The sequence below is a fragment of the Leopardus geoffroyi genome, chromosome A3, assembly GCF_018350155.1.
Source record: "Leopardus geoffroyi isolate Oge1 chromosome A3, O.geoffroyi_Oge1_pat1.0, whole genome shotgun sequence".
NCBI classification, from domain to species: Eukaryota; Metazoa; Chordata; class Mammalia; order Carnivora; family Felidae; genus Leopardus; species Leopardus geoffroyi.
Genome location: NC_059336.1, coordinates 92,387,046 through 92,407,855, shown reverse-complemented (window position 1 = coordinate 92,407,855; position 20,810 = coordinate 92,387,046). Strand labels below are relative to the sequence as shown.

At 35.1% G+C, this 20,810-nt stretch overlaps 1 pseudogene; it reads right to left on the bottom strand.

Moving 5' to 3' along the window:
* Positions 1–727: 727 nt before the first annotated feature.
* On the bottom strand, positions 728–1,905 carry LOC123579717 (annotated as a pseudogene).
* Between the last annotated feature and the right edge of the window lie 18,905 nt (positions 1,906–20,810).

Genomic DNA, 20,810 nt, shown 5'->3' with positions numbered 1-20,810 from the left:
GCTTTCATGACCACCACTCACACATGCACACTTTCCACCCCAACAGGTCAAATTCAAGTTTGGTCAGAAAGCCAGCTACATCCAAATCACTGGGAAGACTTGTTAAAAACCAACATCTCAGCACCTACTGCAGACCACCATCACTGTAACATGTTCTCCAAGTGATTCTGGTATGCATCAAAAGTTTGAAGTAATGCAAAAATCAAACTACTTCCCATAAGTCACATGGTATAAGTGCCACATGAACTTTTTAAGTGAATTTTTGCAAACCACATCTTGGGTACATGAGTCTCTATTTTCATCAGAATCTAATATCTCAAAATTTAAACTGAAGCCATTGGCCACCATATTTGACTTTCCAAAGTGAGGCTTTTAAAGACAAGCCAGAACTGAACTGAGTTGAAAAACTGAAGAATGATCAGTGACTGCAGACAGAAATAAATCGAAGTTTCAAAGATGGAAATGTATTGAAGAATCTAAGAGATTATTAGAACATGCATAAGTCAGAAACAGAAAAGGGGTGACAGAAGATTAAGACTGGTGAAGACCGGTCAAGACTGGTCAAGATTAAGACTGATCTCAGGGACTCAAGACATGTACATATTTTAAAATCAAATTTATTGAGGTATAATTTGTATAAACATAAAATGAATCTATGTAAATGTAGGGTTTGAAAAGGTTTTTCCCCCCCAAAATCAATATAACTTTCATTGCTTTAAATTCTTTAAATTATCACAAATTAGTCTGAAAAATCATCTGGCACCTTGCTATCTCTGTAGCTGGACAACTTAGATCTTACTCATCAGCGTGCTGAACTGTTGCTTTTTCAAAAACATAGATACCATCCCCAAATTTCCTGATATCCTTATTTTTAACTGTTGTACTTGCTGAATCAAAGTTGCTCAGTTTGATACAAGGTCAGTATCATGTCCTTCAAGAATTAACTCATGGTGGAGTGCCTGGGTGGCTCAGTCAGTTAAGCATCCAACTTCAGCTCAGGTCATGATCTTGCAGTTCGTGAGCTTGAGTCCCGCATCAGGCTCTGTGCTAACTACTCAGAGCCTGGAGCCTGCTTTGGATTCTGTGTCTCCCTCTCTCTCTGCCCCTCCCCTGCTCACACTCTGTCTCTGTCTCTGTCTCTCTCTCTCTCTCTCTCTCTCTCTCTCTCTCAAAAATAAATAAATAAAGATTAAAAAATAATTAACTCATCTTTCTGGGCTTGAGATAATGAACAAGCAACACCTGACTTCATTCAAACCCTGCAGATTTGTTTTTCACCCATGAAATTTTGGATTTCAACAAGAAAACCACTCTCTTGAACAACAATGTTGATGGTGAAGTGAGCATACACAGACCTCATCTTATACTGAAAATTCAGTATAACAACGTTGGTCATATTTTTGTTGTTGTTGTTTAATGTTTGTTTTTTTTTTGTTGTTGTTGTTTTTGTTTTGTTTTGTTTTGTTTTGTTTTGTTTTGTTGAGAAAGAAGAGAGAGACCAGGGAAGGGACAGAAAGAGAGAGAGGGAGAGAGAGAATCCTGAGCAGGCTCGGTGCTGTCAGCACAGAGCTCAATGTGGGGCTCGATCCCACAAACTGTGAGATCATGACCTGAGCTGAAAACAACAGTCAGACGCTCAACTAACTGAGCCACCCGGGTGCCCCAATCACATTCTGTACATGACCACAGATAGTGTGAACAGTAGCCAGTTCTTTTCAATATTCCCACCGTTTGTTAACTCAAAGCCTCTACTTTTTCTTTCCAAAGAGACTGAGTTCTACATTGATGTGATTGAAGTCCCTTTGCAGGGTTCCTCTGGGGAAGTTCATAATAACAGCACATCCCTTCAGTGATGTCGACACTTTCTGGAAAGTCGACAACCTGATTACTAAGAATGGTCTTCATTCTTGCAGTAGATGAAGCTAGGAAAGAGCTGATGAGTTTTGACAAATGCATATAATCATTTAATCCCAAACATAAACACGATATAGAATTCTTCTATCACCCTGCAAAGTTCCCTTGTGCTCTTTTACAGGAAACTTCCTTCATCTTTAGTCCCAAGCAACCAATTGTCTTAATTGTTCTGCTTCTAAAATATCATATAAATAGATTCATACACTATGTGAAATTTTTTGGGTTCATTATATTGATTAGAACCAGTAGTCTGTTCCCTTTAATTGATGTGGTATTCCATTATATAGATATATCACAATGTATTCATCAGTTCAATTCTTGATGATTATCAAGATGGTAATCATCAAAATTGATGATGGTTTATTTCTAGTTCCTAGTTATTATGAATAAAGCATCTACGAACATTCCATTGAGTCTTTGTTTGAACATATATTTTCCTTTCTGTTGGATAAATTCATGGAATTGCTGTTACATAATAGATGTAGTGTAACTTTACTTTAAAAAAAAAACTGTCAAACTGCTTTCCAGAATGGTCGGACAGTTTAACAATCCTACCGGCAATGAATAAAAAGTCTATTTGCTACACATCCTCACCAACAGTTGGCATTGTCAGTGTTTAATTACTTTAGAGAGCGTGTAGAGATATCTCAAAGTATTTTAGTTTACATTTCTTGGATGATCAATGATGTTGAGTATTTTTATGTGCTCAATGGCCATTTATATATCTTTTTTGAAGTGTCCATTCAAAATATTTTGCTGTTTTTAAAAATTCTATCTTTTGGGGTGCCTGGGTGACTCAGTTGTTCAGCATCTGACTGGCTCAGGTCACGATCTCACAGTGCATGAGTTCAAGCTCCATGTGGGACTCTGTGCTGACAGCTCAGAGCCTGGAGCCTGCTTCAGATTCTGTGTCTCCCTCTCTCTTTGCCCTTCCTCTGCTTGTGCACTCTTTCAAAACTAAATATTAAAAATTATTTAAATTCTTTTAATTATTGAAATTTTTAAAAATTAAATCTATATATAATATCTTTGTCAAATAAGTGTGTTGCAAATATTTCTTACTAGTCTGTGGTTTATCATTTCATTTTCTTAATGGTATTTTTGAAAGAACTAAAGTTTAAATTGTGATAAATTACAATTTCCTAATTTTTCATGGTTCATACTTTTCGCATATTACCTAAGAAATTTTTGCCTATGCTAAGTGGCAAAGATTTTCTCCTAAGTTTTCTTCCAAAAGGTTTGTTTGTTTGTTTGTTTATTTATTATTTATTTTGGTTTTTATGTTTAGGTCTATGATTCATTTTAAGTTTTATGCATGGTATTAAGAGTTGAAGTTATTTTGTTCTATATTCATAGCCAAGCTTTCAACGCCATATTTTGAAATTACTCACCAAGTTGTTTTTACATATAATCTATGAACAAATTTATGTGTAGGACTAACTCGGGACATTTTTCTCTTCCATTGGTGTACATATCTACCCTTTGCTAAAATCACATTGCCTTGCTTAGCATAGATTTATAGTATACCTTTAAATCAGTTAATGTTAAGTGTCTGATTTTGTTCTTCTTTCTCAAAACCGTTTTAGCTATTCTAAATTGTATCCATCCATAAAATGTTAGGAAGACCTTGGCGATTTAAATGGAAAATCTCCACGAGGATTATGATTGAGCTTGCATCATATATATAGATCAGTTTGGAAAGACATCTTAGCAATAACAAAAAAATAACACCTTAACAAGAGTCTTCCAATAAATAAATATCATATGTCTTTCCATTTATTTGTGTCTTCTTTAATTTAGCTCAGCAAACTTTTGTGATATTCAGTATAAATATATTATACATATTTAAAAGAATTATTCCTAAGTATTTCATATTTTAGATGTTATTACAATGGCATTGTTTCTTTAAGCTTTATTTCTAATTGCTTATTACTAGTATATGGAAATACAATGGATTTCTGTGTGTTGTACACATACTATATTCACTTAATTCTGATAATTTTTTGGACCCTTAGGATTTTCTATGTGGTCATAGAGTCTGCAAATATAGACAGTTTGTTCTTCTTTCTCCAATTTGTATGCCTTTTTGCCTTTGCTTTATCACCCTAGAGACTTCAGCACAATATTAATTGGAAGTGGTAAGAGTGAGTTTGCCACGTTCTTGATCCTAAGTGTAAGCTTCCAGTATTTTAGGAAGTAAGTATCATGTTTGCTCTATATTTCATACAGATTCTCTTGACCAGGTTGATGCTATTCATATTTTTCTGAGAGTATTTATCATGGATACTGAGTTTTGTCAAATCCTTTATCTGCATCTATGTTGATATCCATATGGTCTTCTTTTACTCCTTTTTTTTTCCTTGTAATGTCTTTGATTTTTAAAAGTTAAATTAGCTTCATATTCCTGGGACGAATGCCTCTTGTTCATGGTATATTATCCCTTTTATATATTATTAAATGTGCTACCAATTTGTTAAGGATTACTGTGTCTTTATTCATGAGGAGTATCAGTCTGTGATTTCTTTACTTACAAAGTATTCGTCAGGTTTTGTTATAAAATGAGTCGGAAAGTGCTTTCTATTTTATTTTTCAACTTATTTGCAAATGATTTGATTTACTATTTACTTAAATATTTGATTGTAGTTTTAATTTGCATTTCTATGACAACTAATAATATCTCTATGCTTTTGAGGTCCATTCGAGTCTTTTGGATTGTTTTCCATAATATGCTGATTTCTAGGAATTCTTTTGCTTAATGTTTGTTTATTTCTCAGAGACAAAGAGACAGACACAGACAGAGTTTGAGCTGGGGAAGGGCAGAGAGAGAAGACACAGAGTCTGTAGCAGGCTCCAGGCTCTGAGCTGTCAGCACAGAGCCTGTCGTGGAGTTGGAACTCAGGAACTGTGAGGTCATGACCTGAGCGTAAGTCAGATGCTTAATAGACTGAGCCACCCAGGTGCCCCTAGGAATTCTTTATATGATCTGGATTTGAGTTCTTTGTCAAATAACTATTGAGAAGATTTTTTTAAGTCTTGTGGCTTCCTGATTCATTTTTTGAAAAATAAAGCATTTTGGTGAAGTATAATTTATTAATTCCTTTCTTTCATGGTTATTTGAGAAATCTTTGCTTACTTACCCCTGAATGACAAACATGGTGTTCTATGTTTTCATCTAGAACTTTTATAACTCTGGCTTACATTTAAGTCTGTTACCCATCTCAAATTAACGTTTGTGTCTGTGAGGAAAGAATTGAATTTTATTTTTTAATCTAGTTTTTTTGTGCATTATTTAGTAAAAACATTTAATCTTCTCTCATTATATTAACTCCATGCCTTAGTTAAAAATCAGTGCCTATTTCTGCATTCTCTTTTCTTTGTCATTAAACCTTGTAATCTTTACTCAAACACCACATTGCTTTTATTTACTATAGCAAATTTTGAGGTCAGGTAGTATAAGTTCTCAAACTTTGTTCTTTCTCAAGATCTTTTTGATTATTCAAGATCTTTTAAATATCCAGTCTAAAATCAGCTCTCACTTACTGGAAAAAAAGAAAAACCACTGGGATTTTGGTTGGGATTGTGTTGAATCTATAGCTTACTTATATAAAGTAGTCTTTGGTTCCCTGAAATAAATTATATTATGTTTAAATTCCACTTTAAACTTTTTTTTCTAGCTAGTTTATAGAAAGACAGTACATTTTTGTATATTGATATTGAATCCTGTGAAACTATAATTTTCTTGTTAGTTCTTGTAATTATTTATAGGTTGTATAGGGTTTTCTACACAAATAATCATGGTGTCCACAAATATTAACAGTTTTACTTCATGCTTTATAATATTCCTGCCCTTTTTTACCTATCTTATTGCAATAGCTAGGATAAATAGAACAATATTAAATAAGAGCAGTGCAGTCCTTCTTGTGTTGTTCTTGATTTTAAGGGGAAAATATTCAATGTATTTCATTAATCATATTAGCTTTAGATTTTTTGTAGAAATCCTTCGTAGAAAATGTTTCCTTCTATTTGTAGTTTTGAGAATTTTTACCATGGCCGTTGAATTCTTTTAAAGGCATTTTTCTGCACTTATTAAAATTATCATTTGGATTTTCTTTACTCATTAATGTGATGAAATACACTGTCAAGAGATTTGAATGGTTAAATCAAACTTGCATTACTGGCATAAACCCTGCTTTGCCACAGTATATTATTTTTTTACACATCCTATTTTTAATACTTTCTGTGTCTACATTTATAAGAGATACTTGTCTGCATTTTCCTTTTCTTATAAAGTCTTTGCTCAGTTTCAGTTTCAGAGTAAAAATAATCTCATAAAAATGAATAAGGAAGTCCTTCCTTATTCCTTCCTACTTTATTTTCTCAAATAATACATGGTGAATTGCCTTTGTTTATTTGATTGATTTTGTTTTGTTTTGTTTTTCCTTTGCCATTTGGTAGAATTCACCATTTAAGAAATCAGGGCCTGTAGTTTTCTTTGTGGAAAGATTTTTAACTGTGAATTAATTTTTAAAACTAATAGAGGTCTACTAGGGTTCCTGGGTGACTCAGTTGGTTAAGCATCTGACTCTTCATTTCAGCTCAGGTCATGATCTCCTGGTTTGTGAGTTTGAGCCCTGACTTAGGCTCTGAACTAACAGTGCAGATCCTGCTTATAATTCTTTCTGTCCCTCCCCCGTGCTCTCTATCTCTGTCTCTCTCTCTCAAAATAAATAAACTTAAAAAAATTGATAGAGGACTATTGATTTTTTCTATTTCTTCTAGAGTTATTTCTGATAATATATGTCCTTCAGGAAATCTATGCTGTAAATTTATTACCACAATATTTTTCATAATATTTCCTTATTATCTTTTAATATTTATAAACTCTTTAGTCAGATCCATTCTTAGATTACTATTATCAGTAATTTGTAATTTTCCTTGATCAGTTAAGCCAGGGGTTTGTTGTCACTATTAAGTGATTTTTTGAAGAACCAGCTTTGGCTTTCATCACTCATCCTGACCCTCCCTCACTCTTTGTAGGCTGTGGCCTTGCAGCCAGTCAAGGACTGAAGTATTTCAGAGGAACTGTTCTAAGACCTGGCTTTCTACCCCATGAATTTGGTGCAAGCCAGTGGAAAGACCTGAAAGGAAGGTGCAGACTTTTGTGGCTGGGGGAGGCTTGGATTCTAAATCATCACACAAGTCAACAAGAAGCCATCTAAAGTATGTTAAAATCTGGTAGATACCTCTGTGCTTCCATATCTGGAGGTCTTTCTGCTTTCTGCTACTCTTCTAAGGATGAAATAAGTCATCATAGGTCTCTTTCCTTTATGAAATATTTATCGTTTTCTGTATTTTAGGTTTATTTGAATCCTCAGTTCTCTGATAGGTTTTTAAAAGTGTATATAGTATAAGTACATTTCTTTTGTTCCCTTTGTTACCGGAGGCTTTTGTTTGTGTTAATTTTCTTATTTTTTTAATTTTATTATTTTTTTTTTAAATTTTTTTTTAACATTTATTTATTTTTGAGACAGAGAGACAGAGCATGAACGGGGGAGGGGCAGAGAGAGAGGGAGACACAGAATCGGAAGCAGGCTCCAGGCTCTGAGCCATCAGCCCAGAGCCTGACGCGGGGCTCGAACTCACGGACCGCGAGATCGTGACCTGAGCTGAAGTCGGACGCTCAACCGACTGAGCCACCCAGGCGCCCCTGTGTTAATTTTTTTAATGTGTATTTGTTTGTTTGTTTGTTCGTTTGTTTATTTTGAGAGAGAGAGCTGGGGAAGGGTAGAGAGGGAGGAGGAGAGAGAATCCCAAGCAGGCTTCACACTGTCAGTGCAGAGCTTGATGCAGGGCTCAGTCTCATGAAATGTGAGATCGTGACTTCAGCCAAGATCAAGAGCTGGATGCTTAACCGACTGAGCCACCCAGGTGCCCTTATTTTGTTTTTTAATAATGTCTATGTGATTGGGGTCAGAAAGAAGATCATTGGGAAACCATATACACAGATCATCTAGGAAACTTTCCCAAACTTCTCAGTTCTATGCCTATTGTTCAATAACAATCACCATTAGGAGAACTGTAACACAGTCTCTGCTTCCTTGTTGCCATTAGATTTATAATCCTTACAAATCTAATATTTATTTCACATTAAGTGACACCTGAATTTAATGGGTTTTTTGATACAGGTGTAAGCCATTCCATACTTAGACCTAAAGAATTCCTCAAAATTTCTCTGTCTTATGTGGCTGGTTGTATCTAGCAATTTCCAAGATGATACAATTCATCCTGACTGTTACTGTTTGAGATTATTTCTACAGTTTTGGTTTCATTGCAACATGTATTTCTACTAAGTTGTCATTCTTTTATTAATTTGTTAGGACATGATCTTCTTTACTCAGAAGAGTAAATATGCAATATATTTACACTTCCTATCTACACATGAATTCTCTGAATTTGCTGCCTTTACTAAATTTACATGCCTGAAATTGACTGTCTAAATAATTGAACAACAAATCTCTTCTTCTTGTTTCTTTATTACTTCATCTCAACATGCTATTGAGGTAAGACCTATTTAGTCAGTCCTGCCAAGTTTGATAAATGTGGACCCTAATGGGTGCTTTCTAAAATTGCTTCATTATTCTTTGCAAGTACAGGAAGAGAAAGATTTCTTCCTCATCTACCTCTTCACAAGTACTTGTAGTTCCAAATAAGAAACCCTATAGCATATTCAGTTTTATTAATTATAAGATCTAGTAAAAACACACTGATTTTTAGGAGACCTCTGTGCAATACTCATAGATGTATTATGGCCTTTGTTTGCAATTATTCATAAACCAGTTACTATTCTACCATATTTGACCTGTTTCTAAATATTTTATAGTACCAGATTTACACTCTGCCTTCTCTTCTATTTCAATCCAACTTGATAGCCAATCCTTATTTTCTTTTTCATACAAAAGCTTCCAGTTACTTGAACTATAATTTCCCAATTCTACATTAAATGTCTATTTTAGTCCATCAGATTACGTATTTCTAGGTCATATATTGATTATATTTTCTGTTAATTTTTTTCATTTCAGTCCTGTAAATGGTTTCTTTAATTTTACTTTCTTCTCTAGTCCTCAAGATTCACATTAAAAAAAAGAAAAACAAAATGAAGCCATATGTATGTCTACGTAGATTTTATTTTTAAAGATATGACGATTCTATAAGAGGATTTTTGTGCTCTTCCCAAGTAGAAGCTATCCTTAAAGTCTTCAGGTTAAGTTTCTTATTCCTAAACAGGATTGTCTATTCTCATTGATGGATAGGGAAACATACTTGAATTGTTACTTCCCTATTACATTTCACTGAGGTAACACCGTAAAACCATTACTCAGAAATGGAAGATACATTTCATTCCTCAGGGCTGCTTTGTATGTGTTTTTTTTCCTTTACCTTGTGAAGAAATGGATTGCTTTAGGAAGAAGTGTCAGGATAGGCTTGGCCATGCTACAGTAACCAACAATCCACATTTCAATAGATTGACCAAGTAAAGTTTCACTTCATGTTCATGATATATATTCAACATAGATAATCAGAACAGCTTTATTTATTATTGCCACTCAGGGAATCAAACTGATGAATCCATCAATATTTTTGCTTCCATGATCTCTTAAGGCAGGGAGATGAGGACCTAGTGAATTATGTCTAACTCTTAAAGAACTATGTCTGGTTGCTGGTCACATTTCATTGAACAAATCAAGTCCTAAGCCCGTAAAAAACAAACAGAAAACTTTCAGAAGGAAAATAAAAGTAGAACTCGGTTATATACCTAGAAGGAAAAGAACCAGAATACTTTTGAATGGTCCTATTGATTGCCACAAAGTAACAAAATTCATGGGGCATATAATAAAAGTTGCTTATTATATCTGAATCCTAGGCTCAGTTAATATCCTGATCTGGTAATAAAATGCAAAATCCTAATTCGACATTAGTAAATAAAGTAAGTATAAAATCACAAGTTTAAAGTTAACTACTATTTGAATTCTTCTTGGATAGCCATCTTTATCTCATTTATACTTATCCCTTATATATAAACATAGTTGTTATAGCACTGAAAAAACATCTATTATATGTCTTTGCATATTCTTTGCCTAAAATATTTTTTTTTTATCTTTTTAACCATGTTGTAAATTCTTTGAGCCTATTTTTGCGTCTACAATTTTCATGAAAGCATACCATGGATAACTTTAGGGAAAGTAATGCACTTAATGAAATTCATTGTATTACTTTTCCTACTAATTCTACCCTCTGTTTACTTAATTTAGTCTTGTCTTCCTGGATACAAATTTTTTAACTTATATCATTGTCTATAAGTTTATCAAAGGGGATGGATGGTCCCAATGGGAAAGAAGCTTGTTCTTCTAAGCAGGGTTTAAAAAGTATATCAAAGCTTAGTCAAAAACATTTAGGATAGTATATTCTCTCCAAAGAAACAGGTACAGTGATGAGCAAGATAGACACTCCAAGGGTTACTGGCAATAAGTGAATAATTTCACAGTCAGTGATCTAATTACTGCCAAAGATGAAATTAAGTCCAAGGCAAAAATTAATAAAGTCCATTTATTCATGAACTTGTGGAAGGTACTCCATCTGCTATCACTTTCATTTTAGCGTGACTCAAAGGTGTGAGAAAGAGTAAAGCAAAAACAAAAACAAAAACAAAAAAACCTGGCATTCTTAGACCGGCTCTAATTGGCAAATATTCTATTAAGGTAGGATTTTTAAAGTGGCAAACCTTTTTATTTGTCTTCAGGCACATTTGGAGGTCCTTCCTTGGCTGTAGGGATCAATCAACAGTTTGAGATATTTCAAGAGAAGAAGGATCATTCAATGTTAGGAGCAGAGGGTTTTCTGAAAGCAGTCATTTCCTGAAACAAGAAGGGTTAAATGGAGTTTTTTATCATCAGATTGTCATAATGGTCCTTATGAGGGAGAGTGGCTGCCATGACATGCTATTTCTCATTACCTTTCTAGTGAACACTATCACAAGCAAGTATATGGTACTCAGGAATCATCTAATAGGTTCTGTGTCCTAGGCCAGGGTCAACAAAGGAAAGTTTCCTTGGGTAAGTCAGATACCATATAAATTTGGGTCCATGTATGTCTTTTCATTTTGGCCTTGAATATATGAATTGTATAAAAGTTATTAGTATAGTTTTATTTACATTTATACTTTAGAAACATAAATATTTTTATGGAGAAAAGGCAAGTGAACGGGTTATCTTTTTCTAGACCTTATACCACAATTTTTCAACATCAGCACTATTTATACTTTGGACTGGATAGTTCTTTATTGTGAGGGGTTGTCTTGTAATTGTACGATGTTTAGTAGCATCATTTCCCTCTACCATCAGATACTCACCAGATACCCATAACCCCTATAGTCATAAAAATTTTTAAATGTCACCGGACATTGTCAAAATGTCCCAGGGTACAGGGGAGGCAAAATAATTTCCAGTTTAGAACTACTGACTTAGCTTCAGTTGACTACGGCTTGGCAATGAGCTTCATTACAAGAATTAGACCACTCAAAGCAACTGCATCTTTCAACCCTATCATGTAGAAGTGATACTGACCTTATTAGTTACTTTACTCAACTTAGTGAAATGTGTATTATTTTTCAATAAATATTGCTTTAAATTTTTTAAATGAATTCATTTAGGGAAGTTGATAGGGATTAATTCGACCCATCATCATTTTTCCTTATAAAAAAGGAGTTTTGATAAAAATTAATACTGTTAAGTAAAGAATTCTGTAACCTTCCCCTTTAAGACACATGATAGTACTGTACTTTCTGGTCCTCACTGTGTTTGTTCAGGGCCAAATGACTTGTCCTAGCTATAGAAAAGTGGGCAGAAGTGACATGTGCCAATTCTTTTTTGGAGCAGTGAAATGCCAGCCTGAGACCCATCTGAGCATTCTTTTCTTTGTATTGGGATTTAATAGTCACCTTAATAATTTTTATCATAAACATGCACAAGAGATATCCTAGATTAAAGGCAGATGATCTGTTTTAACTTAAAAAGCAAAAAATTAACTGGATTCTTACATCTCAGTTTTTACCCCTGGAGCAACACAATGACAGCAAGACCAAATGTACTATGCATACAAAGTCAGTATCTCAGATGAGAAACAGGAAAAAAAAAAAAAAAAAAGATTTTCTTTGCTTAAATACAGGAGAAAGAGGTATCTATCTTACAAATAGAAGGGAAAACAAACCTTATTCTCTGAAGGTGGAATGAAATGGATCCTGGGTTCTCACTCTAACCTTTTAGAATGTGAATACAACTGTCCAAAGGCCAGATATGCCTCTCTGCCCACTCTCTCCATCCCTACCATATCTTTGGTTTCTATGATCTAGAAGGTATCTTCAAGGTCCTGAGTTTCATAAGTCTCTCCAGTCACCTCCCTATCTATACAGTTGTGAATTAATTACCCAAGAGTTGCTTATAGCCCGGCATCCTAACCCACAGGAAAAAAAAGAATGTTCAGAAAGCTCTCACTCTATAGAAACACAAAAGTTCTTAACCCTCCACAAGTTTTACAAATTTTTGTCTGGTTTTGGTATCAGGTAATGCTAACCTTATAAACTAAGTTGGGAAGTATTCCCTCCACTTCTGTTGACTAGAAGTGGTATCAAGAATTGGTGTTATTACTTCTTGAAATGTTGGTAGAATTTTTGAGTGTAATCCTCTGGGCTTGGAGATGTCTTTTTCTGAAAAGTTTTAACTACTATTTAATATCTTTACATGTTTTAGGACTATTCAAAATATTTCCTTCATCTAGAGTGAGTTTTGTTTGTTTATGGTTTTTGAGGAATTGGACCATTTCAAATAAATTTTCAAATTTATGTGTGAAGAGATTTTGTTGTATATGCTTATTTTTTTAACATTCTCCAAGTCCCTAGTGTACATTCTATATATATGTATCTATCTATATAGAGAGGTATATACATTCTATAGATAGAGATATATAGGTAGATAGACAGATAGATAGATAGATGATAGATAGAAAGATAGATAGATAGATAGAGGAATATCATTCAGGCATAAAAAAGGACGAAGAAAACCCTGCTATTTGCTACAATATGGATAGGCTTTGAGACCATTATGCTATATGAAATAAGCTAGAGAGAGTACGAAAATATTCTTTGTTATTATTAATATATGATGATGTAAAATTTCCTTTAACACTGTTTCAGCTGCATCCCCCAAATTTTGATATGTATGTTTTTATTCAATTCAAAAAATTTTCTAATTTCCCTTGAGACTATCTCCTTGACCTGTGTGTTTTGTGGAAATGTGTGATATGAATTCCAAATGTTTGGAGAATGTGCTTTTCTCTCTCTTATTGATTCCGAGCTTAATTCCATTATGGTCATGCATGATTTGAAATATTTTATTTTTATGTTTTTAATTTTTTTTTAAATTAAAGCATGAGTAGGAGAAAGGTAGAGAGGGAGAGAAAGGATCCCAAGCATGCTCTGCACTGTCAGCACTGAGCCAGACATGGGGCTCGAACTCATGAAACCGTGAGACCATGACCTGAGTCAAAACCAAGAGTTGGGCACTCAACCAACTGAGGCACCCAGGTGCCCCAATTTCAAATCTTTTAAATATGTTTGTAGTATTACCCAAAATATGGTCTTAGTGTCTGTTCCACTGCATACTTGAACAGAATATGCATTTTGCTGTTCTTGAATGGAGTACTCTATAAATGCCAATCAGACCTAGTTGGTTCATGTTGTATTTCAGTTGTAATATATTGTTCTTGATTTTATATCTGTCTATTACTGAAAGCAGAGTCTTGAGTCTCCAATTGTAATTATGGATTTGTCTATTGATCGTTTAAATTCTGTCAGTTTTTGCTTCATATATTTTGAAACTTTCATGTCAGGTACATACACTTTTAGGATTGCTATGTCTCCTTGGTGAATTTGCCCTTTCCTCATTATGCAACATCCCTCTTTATTTCGGGTAAATGTTTGTTCTTAAGTCAAATTTTGTTGATATGAATCTAAGCCTTCCAATTTTCTTTTGATATGTTTATTCAGTATTTCTTTTCCTATTCTTTTACTTTTAATCTAGTTATCATTATATTTGAAGTGAGCTTTGTTTCAGAAGTATATAGTTGATTCACAGCAGTTTAACCATTCTTAAAATCCCTGTGTTTTTGTTGGTGGTGTTTTTGTTTAATTGATGTAGCTTGACTTATATTACTTAACGTACTTGCAGTTAAGTTTCAGTTTCTGTTTGTTGTTTTAGTGTATCTTTTCTATTTATTGACACGGTTTTTCATTTGTATGCCTTTCCTTTCCTGTCTTCTTTTAGATATTATAAACATTTTAAAAATTATTTTATCAGTTGTGTTATTGACTTCAACCCCTTTTATAGTATTTTGAGTGGTTTTCTTCAGCATTAAATCCACTCCTTGACTTTCCAACAGTCTACTTACTTTACCACTTCAAGTATAATGTAGAAATCTTACCACAATATAAGTCCCTTTCCTTTTCTGCTTATGTTATTGTTTTAGGTATTATAGCCACATGCGGTGAAAATTCATCAGGTGATTTCAAAATTGTTTGTTTCAACTGAAAGAGATATTTAAAAAATTCAAAAATATATTAATAGTCTGTTTTATTTACATCAATTTTATATCTTTTCTTGCTCTTCGATCATCCTGATATCTCAAGTTTCTCTCTGGTATCATTTTCCTTGTGTCGAAAGAACTTTTTCATAGTGAAATTTCACATCAGTTATGCTGACCCCATATACTCTAGTTTTGAGAGGTCTTTATATCATTTTTGTTGTTGAAGGACATTTTCACTGGATGTAATTATTTTGGACTGATAGTAGTTTTCTTCCAGCACCTTACAAATATGGAGACTTCCTCGTGGACTCCATGAGAAATCTGTTGCCACCAAATCATTATTCTCCTATAGGTAATACATTATTTCTCTCGTTCTTTTTTTTTTTTTTTTTTTTAAGTAGGCTCCATGCCCAGCATAGAGCTCAACACAGGGCTTGCACTCAAGCCCTAAGAGCAACACCTGAACTGAGATTGAGTAAATGCTTAATGGACTGAGCCACCCAGGCTCCCCTCTCTTGCTGTCTTGTTCCTTTTAAGACAGTAGTTTGATTATCATGCAAATCAGTACGGATTTCTTTGTGTTTATTCTATTAGTGGTTCAATGAGAACACTCAACCTAAGAGTTTATGGATTTATCCACATTTGGAAAGTTTTCTGCCATTATTTCTTCATTTTTCTCCCTGCATTTCACTCTTTCTCCTTTCCTTCTGGACCTCCAATGACACATACATTAGTTCTTTTGGTATGTTCCTATGGGTCCATGGGTTAATAGGGTTTTTTTCTTCATTGTTCATATTAGATAATTTCTACTGATCCATCTTTAAGTTTATTAACTCTTCCCTATGTTGTCTTCATTCTGCTATTAAGCTTATCCTAATACTGGGCTCATCCCATGAGTTGTTGTTGTTGTTTTTTTTAAATGAACACATGTCCAAGATTTTATTGAGGTCATTAATTACTGAGGGAACCAGTAAGATTTCAAGACCGATTCAAAGAGATTTGATGAGCTATGTATTTATTTGGAATTTACAAAGGGAACGTTTAGGATAAGATTTTTGGGTTAGATACAAACTAATTATTGTCCTCCAGGACAATGACTTGTAAACTCTGAGGTTATCTTTTTCCTGCCAGGCAGATTTTTACTTTATTCATATCTACCAAACAAAAAGCCACAATTTAAATGTAACTTCAGAGTTCAGGCATTTTGAGGAACAAGCAATGCATTGAAGAAAGTTCATTCACCTAGACAATCCTTAAGAAGGCTTTTGCCCCTAAATAACATTGAAAAGACACGCTGCCCACATATTATTACCAGCATTATTTCCAGTGTTTTGAGAAGGTTTCTTTAAAAATTTTTTTTTTTCAACGTTTATTTATTTTTGGGACAGAGAGAGACAGAGCATGAACGGGGGAGGGGCAGAGAGAGAGGGAGACACAGAATCGGAAACAGGCTCCAGGCTCTGAGCCATCAGCCCAGAGCCTGACACGGGGCTCGAACTCCCGGACCGCGAGATCGTGACCTGGCTGAAGTCGGACGCTTAACCGACTGCGCCACCCAGGCGCCCCAAGAAGGTTTCTTAACAGTAGGAGAGAGGTAATGAGATTACTGGCTCGAGAAGAAACACTTTAGAACCATTGTATGGTTCTAAAGAAAGACCAGAGTCTACACAATTAGAAACCTATGAAAGTATTGGTGCTGTCCAGGTATACTGAGCAACTACACTGAGGTGTCATCCACTTATCAGCTGTGGCCACAAGAGCCTTATGATTCCTGGAAGATGGATGCGACTCTTTACAAATATTGGAAAGCCCACGGCCTTCCACCAGACTTTGAGAACCCCAAGAAGGTTTACATTCCCATGTGCTTCTCTGGCTCTGAGCTCTTTATGCTGGATTAGTTCAATTTAAGAATCCTCTCATTTCCTTGCTATCATTGTCATTGATAGAAGATGTGTCTCTTTCCTTAACTTGCACAACCTCAAAATAAAATAAAACCCACTTACATAGGCATTTACAGGGACATCACTATAAGGTTTAGGAAGATGGAAAGATTTACATTTCAAGTGCAAACAGCTTAAATTTTAGCAATTCTTATTCCCCAAATGATGCCCCCTGGCTTCTGCTCTCTTCTCAGAGAGTTTCCCCTCTATTCTCCTTTCTCTCTGACCAAACAACCTGTTGCATTCTCATTTTTTAAAAAAATCATCACAGTTGCTAATTAACTCGGATGCTCAGAGTTTTAATGTCTCTTTAAGCAGTTTATTTAAAAATGATCTTAAGGGATGTTTGATTCCTCCTCAGAAAATTTCTGGTGCCAGCTGATAAATCACAATCTCCATCCATTTTTTTTTAATAATAAAGCATTACATTTGCCCCCTCTGGAGAGCAGTTGTGGTTTACTTCAACCTCCTCTGGGGACCACAGCTCCACAAACTGGAAAGGAAGTTTGCGAGTTTGCCTCATTTTGAGTTATAGGCGCCTGCAAACCACCTTGTTTCCACTGTTGCGTCACCACCATCCCTGCAAGTGGATTTGCCTGGGGGCTGGGATGAGAAAGAGGAGAAAAAGGAAAAAAAGAAAAAGAAAAACGAAAATATGGGGATTTCTCCTACTGTCTCTGAATATTGGGAGACCCCTTGCCTGTTCCTCAAGTCAGAACCAGAGGGAAGGTCCTGGAGTGCTCTCAACAGCACACGCTTCCAGATTTGGGGACCTGCAAGTCTGGGCAAGTGAATACTAAAATGGAGAACAAGATAAAGCCACTTCTCTGTGCTACTTCAGATTCTGTTCTTCCCCAGTCTGCTTGCTACAAATTACTTCTGAGAGTCCTCAAATAGCTTCGCCATGCATTCTGTTCAGGCTTATAGCTCTACCAATGGGAGAGACGGAAGAAATCTCTATCTTACCCATAACTAGAACCCGTTTATTAAGTTTAAGTGCTTTTGACTAAGAACTGATTAGAGTGGCTCTACTCAAATGTTTACATCTTTTTCAAATGGTTATTTTTGTCAAAATAAATTTTAATAGAAAGCTGACATAACCACTACTCTATCAGGTGTTTGACCAATTTAGTCATCACGATGGCTATATATGTCATATGCCATATCTACTGCTATTTATTTAACTAGAAAAAGAAATATAAAACATACTGAATACATACTCTAAGTTACGTACTTTCTAAGCACTTTACATGTATTAGCCTTTAATCTAAAAACAAGCTTATGAATTAAATACTACCCTAAATTTATAGATATAGACCCTGAAGCATAGGAAAACTTGCTCTGAGTAACGCAGCTAAGAGGTAGTCAGATCCAAGATCCAAATATTGGCAGAAGTGTTCCACAGTCTTTGTTCTTAACCAATATAGTAAGCTGTCTTTCCTAGATAAAATAATTAATATGTAGCGTGTGATGAGCTTAATTGTATCTGTTTCAAATTTCATATGATGAAGTCCTAATCCCTAGTACCTCAGAATTTGACTGTATTTGAAGATAGCATCTTTATAGAGGTGATGAAATATCAGTCTTAAAGTAAAAATGAGGCCATATGGCTGGGTCTGAATCCAGTATGACTAGGGTCCATATAAGAAGAAATTTGGACATGGACATATATGGACAGAGGGAGACAGTGTGAAGACACAGGGAAAAGATGGCCATCTAAAAGCCAAAGAGAGAGCTGGAGCAGGATCTTTCCTCCTGGACTCTCAGAGAGAACTAACTCTAACAACACCTTGGTCTCAAACTTCTAGCCTCCAGAGCTATGAGAAAAATAAATTTCTGTGATTTATGCCTCCCAGTCTATACTGCTTTGGTAAAGCAGTACTAGTAAACTAATATGGTAGGATAAACTTGATTCTCAAAATACCTAAGAAAATGATTCAAATATTAAAAACACTCAGGGGGGTGTATGGGTAGCTCAGTTAGTTAAGCGTTGGACTTTTGATTTTGGCTCAGGTCATGATCTCATGGATCATGAGTCTGAGCCCTGTATCAGGCTCTGTGCTGACAGCATGGAGCCTGCTTGAGGTTCTGTCTCTCCCTCTTTTCCCCTCCCCCACTCATGAACTTTCTCTCTTTCTCTCTCTCAAAATAAATAAATAAACCTTAAAAAAAACATTTAAAACGGTACTCAGTAAATATATGTTGATCTATTAAGATTTGAATCATTTAAATAAGTTGAGGTAGGTAAATAATTAGATTTTTACCTTAAAACAGATATTTGTCAATGTAATTTTCATATCTCAAAGTAGGAGCTGGTTCTGTAGAGTCAGAGCCAGGCAACAGGAGAACATGGGAGTGGAGAGAATAGGCCCTCTCAGGATAGGCAAGAGGGTACAGGCTAAAGAGCGATAGGGACGGTAGACAAGATTCTTCACAAGGGGATGGGCCATGGGAATGGGATAAGGCAATCATTTTTTTCTTCTCTCTTTCTTCTTTTTCCTCTTAAACCTCATGTACTGAAAATCCAAGTGCATGTTACAATACACAGATTTTCTTTTTTGCACAGTTTAAATATACTGGCATTTCTTCAGCACTTTTTAAATAGTTTAAGATCTACTTCATTTGTCATTTAAAATTTAACTCTCTTCTATAAAACTAAATGCTTCTTCTAGTAACACTTTGGTGTGGTTGCTTACTCCTAAAAGATATGGTTAGGGGAAATGGGACATAAGATTGTGGGTGTTAGAATAAATCTTGGAACATGTGGGTTTGTTCCAGAGACTGACTAAGGCTCAAGGGGAATGTTGGCTACAAATTATGAAGATTAGATCTGGTTGCTTGCTCTAACATGATGGCCAGAAGCAAACCTCACCAACTCTATGCACTTTTTTCTTTTTTTTCTCCGTGAGAATTAACAATTATGCAGGGAGACAATAAAAAATAAAAGACAAGAGACCTCTGTAAACGATGGAAACTTGAGCACATTCACCCCCATCACTATTATAGATACAGACTAAGATCAACAAAGACAGATAAGCAGAGAGAAAAAGCATAATAAACAGAAACAGGAAATGGTGCCATCAATGTGTACTAAATGTCAAAGAATTGTTATTGCATATGACATATATGAGGCCATATTAGAAGAGAAGCCAGATAATAAATCTCGAAATAGAGGAAATTTTGCTGTCCCGAGAGAAGGGAAAGAGTACTGTGATGTTGCAAGAAGTGATCTAGAAAGGAACCCAGAAAGATTCCAAAATCCAGAGGTCAAAGGGATGTAAGGAAGAAGGAGGATCATGAAAGAAATAAAGAGCATATAACATTGAGGGTTTTTGTTTTGTTTTGTTTTTGTTTTTGTCTGCCTCGGATCAAGTGAAAACTAAGCCAGTGGCTCCAAACTGGCAATGGGCAGGTGAGGTCACAGCAATGGGATAGCATGGGCACAGCAGTGCCTCTCCCTGGTATATCAGGGTTCTTCTCAGCTGTAGTGGACAGGGATACAAGCAACAATGACATAGCTGTAGCTGATGCCAAGAGTTTGAAGCCCAGGCAAATAAATTGAGTGTGTGCATTGAGTAGAAGAATAACATGGAAGAGAGAAGAAAATGTGTCAAAAATGAATTCTTCTTGCAGTAGGACTCAATACTTGGGCTTCCCTCCAACCCATCCCACTTGACTCCAAATACACTGACATATCAACATATTGGTGATGCAAAATTTTGTCTACAAATCCTTTCATTTAATAACAGAGAGGAAGATTCCAAGAGCATCTGGGAGGAAAAATAGTAGATAAATTAAAAATCATTTCACTCTATTTGGGAAGAACATGCCAGTCATGAAAAGGGTCTTTATTCAAAGAAAAGTTATTAGAAAAAAAAAAAGATCCCAATGAGTGGTCTGTTAATATATTTTACAATACACACACACATACACACACACACAAATCAGTCACATAGACGAAAAGCAAGGATATATTTAAATTTTTTTTAATGTTTATTCATTTTTTGAGAGAGAGAGAGAGAGAGAGAAACAGCGTGAGTGGAGGAAGGGAAGAGAGAGACACACACACACAGAATCTGAAGCAGGCTTCAGGCTCTGAGCTATCAGTACAGAGCCAGATGTGGGGCTTGAACTCATGAACCACGAGATCATGACCTGGCCGAAATCAGATACTTAACCTCCTGAGCCACCCAGGTGCCCCATGGATACATTTTTAAAACAAAAATACGGTTAAGGAAATAAAAATGAAGTTTATATACTATCTACTTTATAATCTTATTCAAATATATTGACTTTAAGAAACTTGGGGAAAAATAGGTGATA